Below are 9,872 nucleotides of genomic sequence, written 5' to 3' on the forward strand. Positions count from 1 at the left end.
CAGGCTGCTTCTGGGCTTGCCTTCTGAGTCTGTGTTCTGGAGTTGTTTTGAAATTCAAACTAAAGATAACAGAGGAAGTGTGACCAGGTCCTCGGGTGCTGCCACCCACTGGTAATGTTTCTCCCCAAAGCAGAGTCCCGGCTCTCCGGAGCATCCCATAGCTCCTGCAGTGGTAGTTTTATTTAAAAAAAAAAAAAAAAAAAAAAAAACTTGCTTAGGACCTAGCATAAATTTGGTTTGCACATATCATAAAGGAAGTTCAGAGTACGATTGAGATAAAAGAAATATTGATAACGTGTCACTCAGTGCAGCCCCAGATAGCAGGTGCAGAAGGGGTAGGTCAGTGAGTACAGGAATGTTTCTGAATGATGGCATAAGGAGGGAGCTGAGAGAGTCACGTTGTTCTAATGCGGTTCATATTCTAATTTGCATATTTACTAAGAACAGTGGAATGAAGCATGAATATAAATGTCTATTTAAGGTTTTTAAAAACTAGCCAGCAGCAACAAACAAACAAAAAATCAAGTATCTAAACTCATGATTATTTGTGGTTTGTTTATTAGACCAAACAGGAGCCACAATCAGGATTTTCTAGTCTTGCAAGCAAATCATTATTGCATTTTTCCTTCCATCAGCCTTTAAGTCTCAGATTCTTTTTAGAATAAGCCACATTCATCTTGAAAGATATTGAAAGCAAACTTTGAAAACATAAGTAAGGATGGGAAAGAAAACATACCCTAAGACACTATAAGTAACAAAAAATATTTTAGATTTTTAAATTACAAATGGCAGTTAATAAAAAGTGTCCATTGTGACTGTTTTTCGGGTGAGTAAAACAATTTGAACTTACATACTCATGACTAACTCGCTCAATATAAACAGACACACGGCACCTCTGAATTGACTTGGTCTCTGCTGGGATAATGCAAATGGCGAAGATCCTCGTGTTCCAGGCGCGTTTCTCCAGAGCCGCGTTCAGGTCGAGGGAAAGGAGCCAAAGACTGGGTGTACGGGTTGCCAGGGTCGTCTCCCTGAAAGATGATGGAAACAGCTGATGTATAAAGTATTTGTGATCAGAGTGAAAGTAGTTTATTAGTGCATTTGCATGCATTCTGACGTTGATTCTTAGCAGTGTGTGGGATAAATAAGTGCCCTTTTGCTATAATGCAGAAATTATGAATGTTTGCTTCTACCTCAGGGAATTGCGCTGGAGAGTTTTTTGTGGTACTGGGGTGGAACCCAGGGGCTTTTCTACCTCCAGGCTAGACTCCCAGACCTATTTTATACTTTATTTGGAAGCAGGGTCTCCCTAAGTTGCTGAGAGCCTCACTCAGTAGCCGAGGCTGGCTTCAAACCTGTGCGATCCTCCTGCCTCAGCCTCCCACGCGCTGGGATTACAAGGGTGCGCCACCACGCCCGGCCTGAGCTGAAAAGTTTCAATTCCTGTATGGGCAATGTTTACCGATCTGCACAGGAGTCGACAAGTCTATAGGATATAAAAAGAACGACTGGCTGTGTCCGTGTGCGTGACACTCTTGCCTTCGTTAGAACCTTTGTAGCCCAAATGATATTAACTAAGCCAAAGTAAGTGCAGCCTGGAACACACACTAGAGACCTACAGCAAAGTGAAGAAAGCAGCGACTGGGCCCAGCATCGCGGCCGCAGTTCCGCTGACTCAGCTGAAAGCAGATTTCAGTTCAGATAAACACGTTCCAAGAATCATGAGTAGAGGAAGGTAGAAGTCAGCCCGTTTCAGTGTTGTTAGTTCTTTATTAAATTTCCAGTCGCCAGGCTCGCATCTTCAGATGGGGGAGGGGGAGGGAGAGAAAGAGGAGGGAGGGAGGGAAATAAGAATCATATATATTTAAAAAAATCTTAAAGCGTATTTTGTACTGCAAGGATGGCATTGTAGCTTGTAGAAATGAAACCAATGACCATAGTACCATGGCTGCTAAATACACACACAGGAAGCGCTGGATTTTGATATTCTGACACTGGATGTTTTTCTGTCTCTGTCTGGGTAGACCGGTGCCTTTGTGTGGAGGGGTACTAGGGATGGAAACCAGGGGAGCCCCGGTTGCATGGACAGCACTTTTTATTTGTAAAACAGGGTCTCGCTAAATGACTCCATGCAGCTTTCATATCTTCAGTCTTCCCAACCAGGTATTGGGATTACAGGTCTGTGCCATCCTGCCCAGCTGACTTGTACCTATCCTAAAAGTTCTTCATATCAAAATACAATGTAAGCCGGGCGTGGTGGCACATGCTTGTAACCCCCATGCTTAGGAGGCTCACGCGGGTTCCTGCAAAGTCAGCCTCAGCTACTTGGCGAGGCCCTCAGCAACTTAGATCCTGTTTCCAAATAAAATATAAAATAGGTCTGGGAGTATAGCCCGGAGGTAGAAAAGCCCCTGGGTTCCATCTCCAGTACCCCCCCCAATACAATGTAAGCCAGGTGTGGTGGCTCACGCTTGTAATCCCAGTACTCGGGAGGCTGAGACAGGAAGATTGTGGTTCGAAGCCAGCCTCAGCCACTTAAGGAGGCCCTCTGCAGCTTAGTGAGACCTTTTCAAAATAAAGAATAAAAAATAGCCAGGCGTGGTGGTGCACGTTTGTAATCCCTGCGCTTGGGAGGCAGAGACAGGAGGATCGCGCAGGTTCGAAGCCAGCCTCTCTGGCTTTTTATTTGGAAACAGAGACCCTGTTTTCAAATTACACACACACACACACACACACACACACACACACACACACACGGATACACTCCCAGACCTATACATATATAATAGGTAGAAGGGTTTCCACCAATCCCAGTACCACCAAAAAAAAAAGAATAAAAAAAAAAGGTAGAATGCCCCTGGGTTTCATCCCCACTGCAAAATAAACATATAAATAAATAAATATACAGTGTAATCACAAAATGGCGCCCCTGCCCCACAATATAAATGTAAAAGGAAATTAGGACACAGATCATCACTTCTGCTGTCCTCAATTCAAAATATAAAAATCAGTGCACATTAAGTTGCTAAGCACGTGTACAGAATTTGTGAAGCCCCAGACTTTGGGAATAATTCAAAACATATGTCTTCACCCTTCACTTTTCTATCTAAATGAGACACTATTTTCCTTTCATGTCTGAGAATTTAATTTTTTACTTGGACCTTTTGTTACAATATTGTCACATGATTTGAAAACAAAAAAATTGTCATATGTTATTACAATCATCATCTGTTAGCTTTTTTTTAACTGTCTTCATTTTAATTCTGAATGTTGCTAGTTTAGCCTCTTCCTACTAACAGGACATGAGAGAGAGGGATTTTCCCTCTTGAGCCCAGGAGGCTTCACAAAGTTTGAAATATCACATCCAGCTGTATCCTCAGGGAGACTCCAGGGAAAGGCGACACAAAGATAAAACAGGAGGACATGAGCTGAACCCCACCCTGGGCAAACAGATGGATCTCAGGAAAGTTATGTTTGTACTTGGAAGAAAAGGGGCAAACGAGGCCTTTAGCAGGGAGTCAAGTAAACTTTAGCAAGACTTGTTTTACACTTCCTTTTTGGCGCTGGGGGTTGAGCTTAGAGGCACTATACCTCCAAGCTACACCCTAGCCTGATTATTTATTTATTTATTTATTTATTTATTTATTTATTTGGAGACAGGGTCACCCTAGGTTTCTGAGAGCCTTTGCTACATTGCCGAGGCTGGCTTTGAACCTTTGATCCTACTGTCTCAGCCTCCGGGTACTGGGATTACAAGCGTGCACCACCACACCTGGCTGGTCTGGCCTCTTTTAATTTTAACGTGTGGGTGTTAGAGTTGAGCAGTTAGTCTTCAGCCGGGTGTGGGGTGGCTGCGAGCTGTCCCCGGGGGCAGCCTCTCGGGGTCTGGGGAGACCCTGCTGGTGTTACCTCGATCTTCTCCGTAGCAACGCCACCCTTACTAGCATCGCCGTCCCTTGACGTTGGCTTCTAGATGCTGCTTAAACATTCAGCCAGTTGCTGCTTCTGTCCCTGTTGTTTCCATGGGCTTTTTCTTTTCTTCTATATCTACTAAATGTTTGCTCTTTGCGTTTGTGGATGGCCTTTATGATCTCTCGTTGACGGGAAGAACCTGTTTTATATTGTATGGCCAGGCTTATTTGCCAGAGCATGTCCCTGGTCATAATAGGATTGCAGTTCCAAGCGTAATCGTGCACAGTGAACACATCTGAGTCTGGTAACCAGGCGCCCATTTCGCAGGTGAGCCATGCCCACGCCAAAGTGGTTTGCGGTGTGTCAGCCCAGAGCTTACCTTCCGAGCCGTCCGCGGAACTTTCACGGGAAATGAAGGTAGTAAATAAAGCCTGAGAATTCGCTTAAGTGAGTCAAACACGAGTGAGTCGACTTCATTTTCAGGTTGCTTTTCGAAGGCCATGTTCTTGCCGGGGTCTACTGTGCAGGAGCATCTGTCTCGAGGACAGCAATACTGGAGACATGTTCCCTTTACATTTGCTGGTGATGGATTCACTCCAGCCCAATGACATGTTAGACTGTCAAATTTACCAACATGCCTGGAGAATCTGCTTTGTACTATATGTTCAGTCCTGGGCAAAACCAGGCACACGACCGCTGTTGCAGCAAGACCCTGTTTCTTTCTTTCTCTCTCTCTCTCTCTCTCTCTCTCTCTCTCTCTCTCTCTCTCTCGCACACACACATAATGAAAAAGGGCTGGTGTCATAGCTTGGACACAGAATGGCTCTGAGTTCAGTCTCCAATACCACACACACGTACGCACACACCCACTGGCTATCTGCACACAAAGCTCCCAATAGTGAAATAAATGCAAACAAACAACCCTTAAACCTACAAGAGCTTTTCTGAGATAATATAAGTGCAAATGAAAGCAACAATGTGGTGCAGTAGCTCAGCTCTCAGATTGGCACCGAGGACACGGGTCTCGCTGCTCTGTGTCCACCTGCCTCCCACCCAAGCTGGCCACCCCGGGGCTTCTCACCAGGGACAGACAGAGACTTTAACCTGGAGCGGGGCCTGGGCAGAGGAGTTGGGTAGAGAGGTGAGTTGGGGCCCTGGGATTGTGATGAGGGGCCGTGGGGTTCCAGCTGGGTGAAGACGGACCTGTACACATGAAAGAAGATGCACACGAGAAAGACAGGTCAGTAATTTGGAGATCTGGGTAAAGTTTGAACCCGGGGGTATTCTACCTTCAATCTACACCCCAGACCTATTTTTTTTCTTAATTTGGAATCCTGCTAAATTGCTGAGGCTGGCTTAAACCTGCGATCCTCCTGTCTCAGTCTCCCAAGTATTGGGATTACAGGTGTGCACCACCACGCCCGGCTCACTGCAGTATCTTTTTTTTTGCGGGTCTGGGGATGAAACCCAGGGGCATTCAACCTCCAAACTACACCCCCTGCCCTATTTTTTATTCTTTATTTTGAAACCAGGTCTCACTGAGTTGCAGAGGGCCTTACTAAGTATCTGAGGCTGTCTGCGAACCACGATCCTCCAGTCTCATCTCCTGAATGCTGGAATTACAAGCGTGCGCCACTACACCCAGCTTGCAGTATATTTTGATTGCTATATTTCTAAAATCCTCATCATCTAGTGGACCAATCCCTGAACCTACCTTTCCATAAGCATCTCTCCTTTGATGCTAATGGTTATAAGTTCAGTAGTTATAAAAAATTATGAAACATCTTTTGGTGCCTACTGAGATAAGCTTCAGCCCTGCTAGCTTAACTTAGAAGTGCGTCGAAGTCCACTCATTTATTTTCAAGTATTAAATGAAACTTCATTTCTGTAATGAGCCTAGCTTGGCTTGTTCATCCTTTGACTAAGGGTTTCTCTCTAAAGAGCAGCCTTGTAGTGAGGATGCTGCACGAAGTGATCCCAGCACTGCCTCCGTCTGCCTGCCTCTGGCCCACCCCTTGCTGACTAACTGGCCATCTATGTGATAAAGCTCCTCTCTCTCTCTCTCTCTCTCTCTCTCTCTCTCTCTCTCTCTCTCTCCCTCCCTCCCTCCCTCCCTCCCTCCCTCCCTCTCTCTCTCTCTCTCTCTCTCTCTCTCTCTCTCTCTCTCTGCAAGACAGACACATTTTTGTTTCCATGTTCAGACTAGCTGGGTGGGAAGGTCCAGTTAGACTCTCCCATTCAAAGAGCCCCAGGTATTGTCTTCTGCTTCGCTGGATCTATATTTTATATGCATCTATCAGCACATTATAATTACCTATCATAGAGAGGTTCAAAGGGAAATATAATGGTGTGTGTGTGTGTGTGTGTGTGTCACTTTCTGGATAGTGCAAGGTGTCCTCCTGCGCACCAGCGCCTCCTCTGTCGCTGGGCTTGCCGGGGCTGCACCTCCTTGGTTTTGTCCCCTGGGGTTTTCTCTTTGTCTCCAGCATTCTCATTAGGAACTTAAGATATGCACTGTTTATCTTATCTTGTCCCTTAATAGGTATTTTATAGCAGTTATTTCACAGAATATATCAGTAGTTTTCCAGAAAGGGAAAACCAGAAGTTTCCAAAGAGTTGAATTCAGTCTAGAAAACTTTTTTTTTTTTTTTTTTTTTTTTTGGCAGTACTGGGAATGGAACCCTGGAGCATTCTGCCTCTGAGCTACACCCTCAGCCCCATTTTTTATTCTTTATTTTGAAACAGGGTCTCATGAAATTGTGGAATGCCTCCCTAAGTAGCTGAGGCTGTCTATGAACTGCGATCCTCCTGTCTCAGCCTCCCATGTACTGGGGTTACAAGCATGTGCCACCATGCCTAGCTAAGTTACTTAGTTTTTAAAAAATATCAAACTTTAGGCCAGGCGTGGTGGCGCACGCTTGTAATTCCTGCGCTTGGGAGGTGGAGACAGGAGGATCGCGCTGATTCGAAGCCAGCCATGCTGGCTTAAGAGACCCTGTTTCCAAATAAAAATATAAAAATAGGTCTGGGAGTGTAGCCCAGAGGTAGAAGGGCTTCCAGGAACCCCAGTACCACCAAAAAAAAAAAAAAAATCAAACTTTAAAAAGATGGCTTACACTGGGCGTGGTGATGCACACCTGTAATCCCACTACTTGGGAGGGTGGGACAGGAGGATTGCAGGCTTGAGGTCAGCCTCTGCTACTTAGTGAGGCCCTCTACAACTTAGTGAGACTCCATCTTAATTAATAGGTTGGGGGGTGTCTTAGAGGTATAACTCCCCTGTGTTCAATCCCTGGTACCGCGGGAAAAAATTACTTCCTCAATATAAATTATATTTTTCAATGTGAGAGACAAAGCCCAGAGGAGAAGACTCTTCCTTACAGATTGATGTTAATTAGATTTGACCATGTATTTCTGGTTGGCCACAGGAAGCCGCACCCTCTGCAGGGCTTCCCCTCAGATACTGCACCAGGAGCCGGCAACCGGGGATCCTCAGTGGGCCAGATCCCATTCACACACACTTGTGACCCTCCTGTGACAGTGTCATACTGTGGGTCCACCCAAGGGGTCAACAGGAAAACATGCATGGGATTACAGCCTAACAGGGATGACCGCTGTGCACAACTTGAGAACCTATAATAAAACTATTTCTAATTTTGCTTTTTTTTTTTTTGGCACCAGGGATTCAACCCAGGAGAATTCTACCTTCAATCTACACCCCAGGCCCTAATTTTTATTATTTATTTTGAAACAGGGTCTCACTAAGTTGCAGGGTGCCTCACTAAGTAGCTGAGGCTGGCCGAGAACCTGAGATCCTCCTGTCCCAGCCTCCCAAGTCCTGGGATTACAAACATGTGCCACCACGCCCGGCTTCCGCTTGGATTTTAGCACTCTTTCAGGTCCTTACAAGCTCCAGCTACAGTCTCCAGAACCCCCGCCTCCATCACTCAACTTGAGCTCACAACAGCCACCACCCCAGAGGGAGCCAGAAGGCTTTTCATTTCAGGCTCAGGGATAGCCTCCAGAACTTATCAAGACCATGTTTCAGCTGGGCGTGGTGGCACATGCTTGTAATCCCAGCATTTGGGAGGCTGAGACGGGAGGGTTGCAGTTGGCGACCTCACTGGAGTTGTCCAAGGTCCTGAACACACCCCTTGTGCATCGTTCCCCTGTGTGGAGTTTAACGTCCACAGTTCAAGGGTCAGACTCTTTCCAGGCAGAGACTATCTGCATCTGCCCGAAGCTGCTGCTGCCCGGGTGTGATGGGCAGCGAGTTCCCACGGGACACCTCTCATCCTGGACCTGCTCTGCCTGGAGAATGTCATGCAGGCTGCTGCAGGAAGTGGGAGAGCTGTCTGCTTGGCAATTTTCCCTGACTTTGTGTAATAGTACCCCAAATGGCTGTCTCAGTGCATTATACACACAGCAACCATTCCACTGCCAGGTGTTACTTCTTATTTTATTTCATATTTATTGTGATTATTGTTGTTGTTTGTACCAGGGACAGAACCTGGAGGCATTCTGCCAGCCCTTTATATTCTTTATTTTGAAACAGGGTCTTTTTTTTTTTCTTTTGGTACTGGGGATGGTACCCAGGGGCATTCTACCTCCAAGCTACACCCTCAGCCCTATTTTTTATTCTTTATTTTGAAACAGGGTCTCACTGAGTTTCAGAGGGCCTCACTAAGTAGCTGAGGCTTTCCTCAAACCGCGATCCTCCTGTCTCAGCCTCCCAAATGCTAGGATTACAAGCATGCACTACCATGTCCAGCTGAAACAGGGTCTTGATAAGTAACAGAGGCTAGCCTTGAGCCTGCGATCCTCCTGTCTTAGCCTCCCAAGTACTAGGATAAAAGGTGTGCTCCAACACACCTAGGTATTTCAACACCTATGAATGCAAACTTGAAATCTACTGGAGTAGCATTCAAAGAAAGCAGTCTATTAACCAATGTATTAAAAATAACTATTGTGTGAGCCGGGCGTGGTGGCGCACGCTTGTAATCCCAGTGCTTGGGAGGCTGAGACAGGAGGATCACACAGGTTCGAAGCCAGCCTCAGAGGCATAGTGAGGCTCTCAGAAACTTAGTGAGACCCTGTTTCAAAATAAAATATAATAGGTCGGGGGCATAGCCCAGAGGTAGAGGCCCCCGGTTCCATCCCCAAGACCATATATACACACACAAAAACAAACTATTGTGTGCTTTGCATTTCTCACAGAACATCAGAAGCGGTCTACAGCCTGAGCCACAGCAGTGACACCCCCATGTGCTCTTTCGTGTCCCGGAGCTTGTCCTCCCATCCCTGTTCCGGCCCCGACAGTCCCTCGCTCCTCAGCCACATGGTCACAACTTCCCCCGCCCCTCCTTCTTCCCTCCCGCCGTTCCCTTTACTCCTCAAGACGCAGGTCAGGACCTTCCCAGTTGGCGCGGCTCTCTACCCTCCCTGGCCCTTTTCTGTGTTTTGCAAGAGTGCTTGGATGGACAGCCCCAGACACACGTGGAGCCCCAACCCGCTCTGGGTAAGTCAGGCCAACAGCTGTGAGTACATCAATTTTATCGTCCTGCCCATCACGACTCTGCTGTTATAAGGGGTGAGAAGCCCGGTCGATTGGACTCGGGACTCCTCTTGGCTCTGTGCCCGCCTCGGGGCAGAGGGCTGCGCTGGTGCCTGGCCTGCGGCCTCTCTCCCCCTCTCCTCTCTTGCCGGCTAGGGGACATGTCGGCCTCAGCAGGCACACGCCCAGCACCACCTCTGAGCTCCACCTTGGGAGCAAGTGCACTTGAGGTGGGAGGAAGAGGAAGATGGGCAGGACGTTCGCTTTGGCTCTCTGGAGGGACGCACTTGGCCACGAGGCCGCTGACATGAGTCAGCTGTGGCCACTGCCCGCAGACTCGCGCCGAGCGTGGCGGGAGCCGCTGGTCACCGTCCTGGAGACAGACAAGACCGGTACCCGGCTGGCT

The sequence above is a fragment of the Muscardinus avellanarius genome (genome assembly GCF_963383645.1).
Source record: "Muscardinus avellanarius genome assembly, chromosome: 2".
Taxonomy (NCBI): Eukaryota; Metazoa; Chordata; class Mammalia; order Rodentia; family Gliridae; genus Muscardinus; species Muscardinus avellanarius.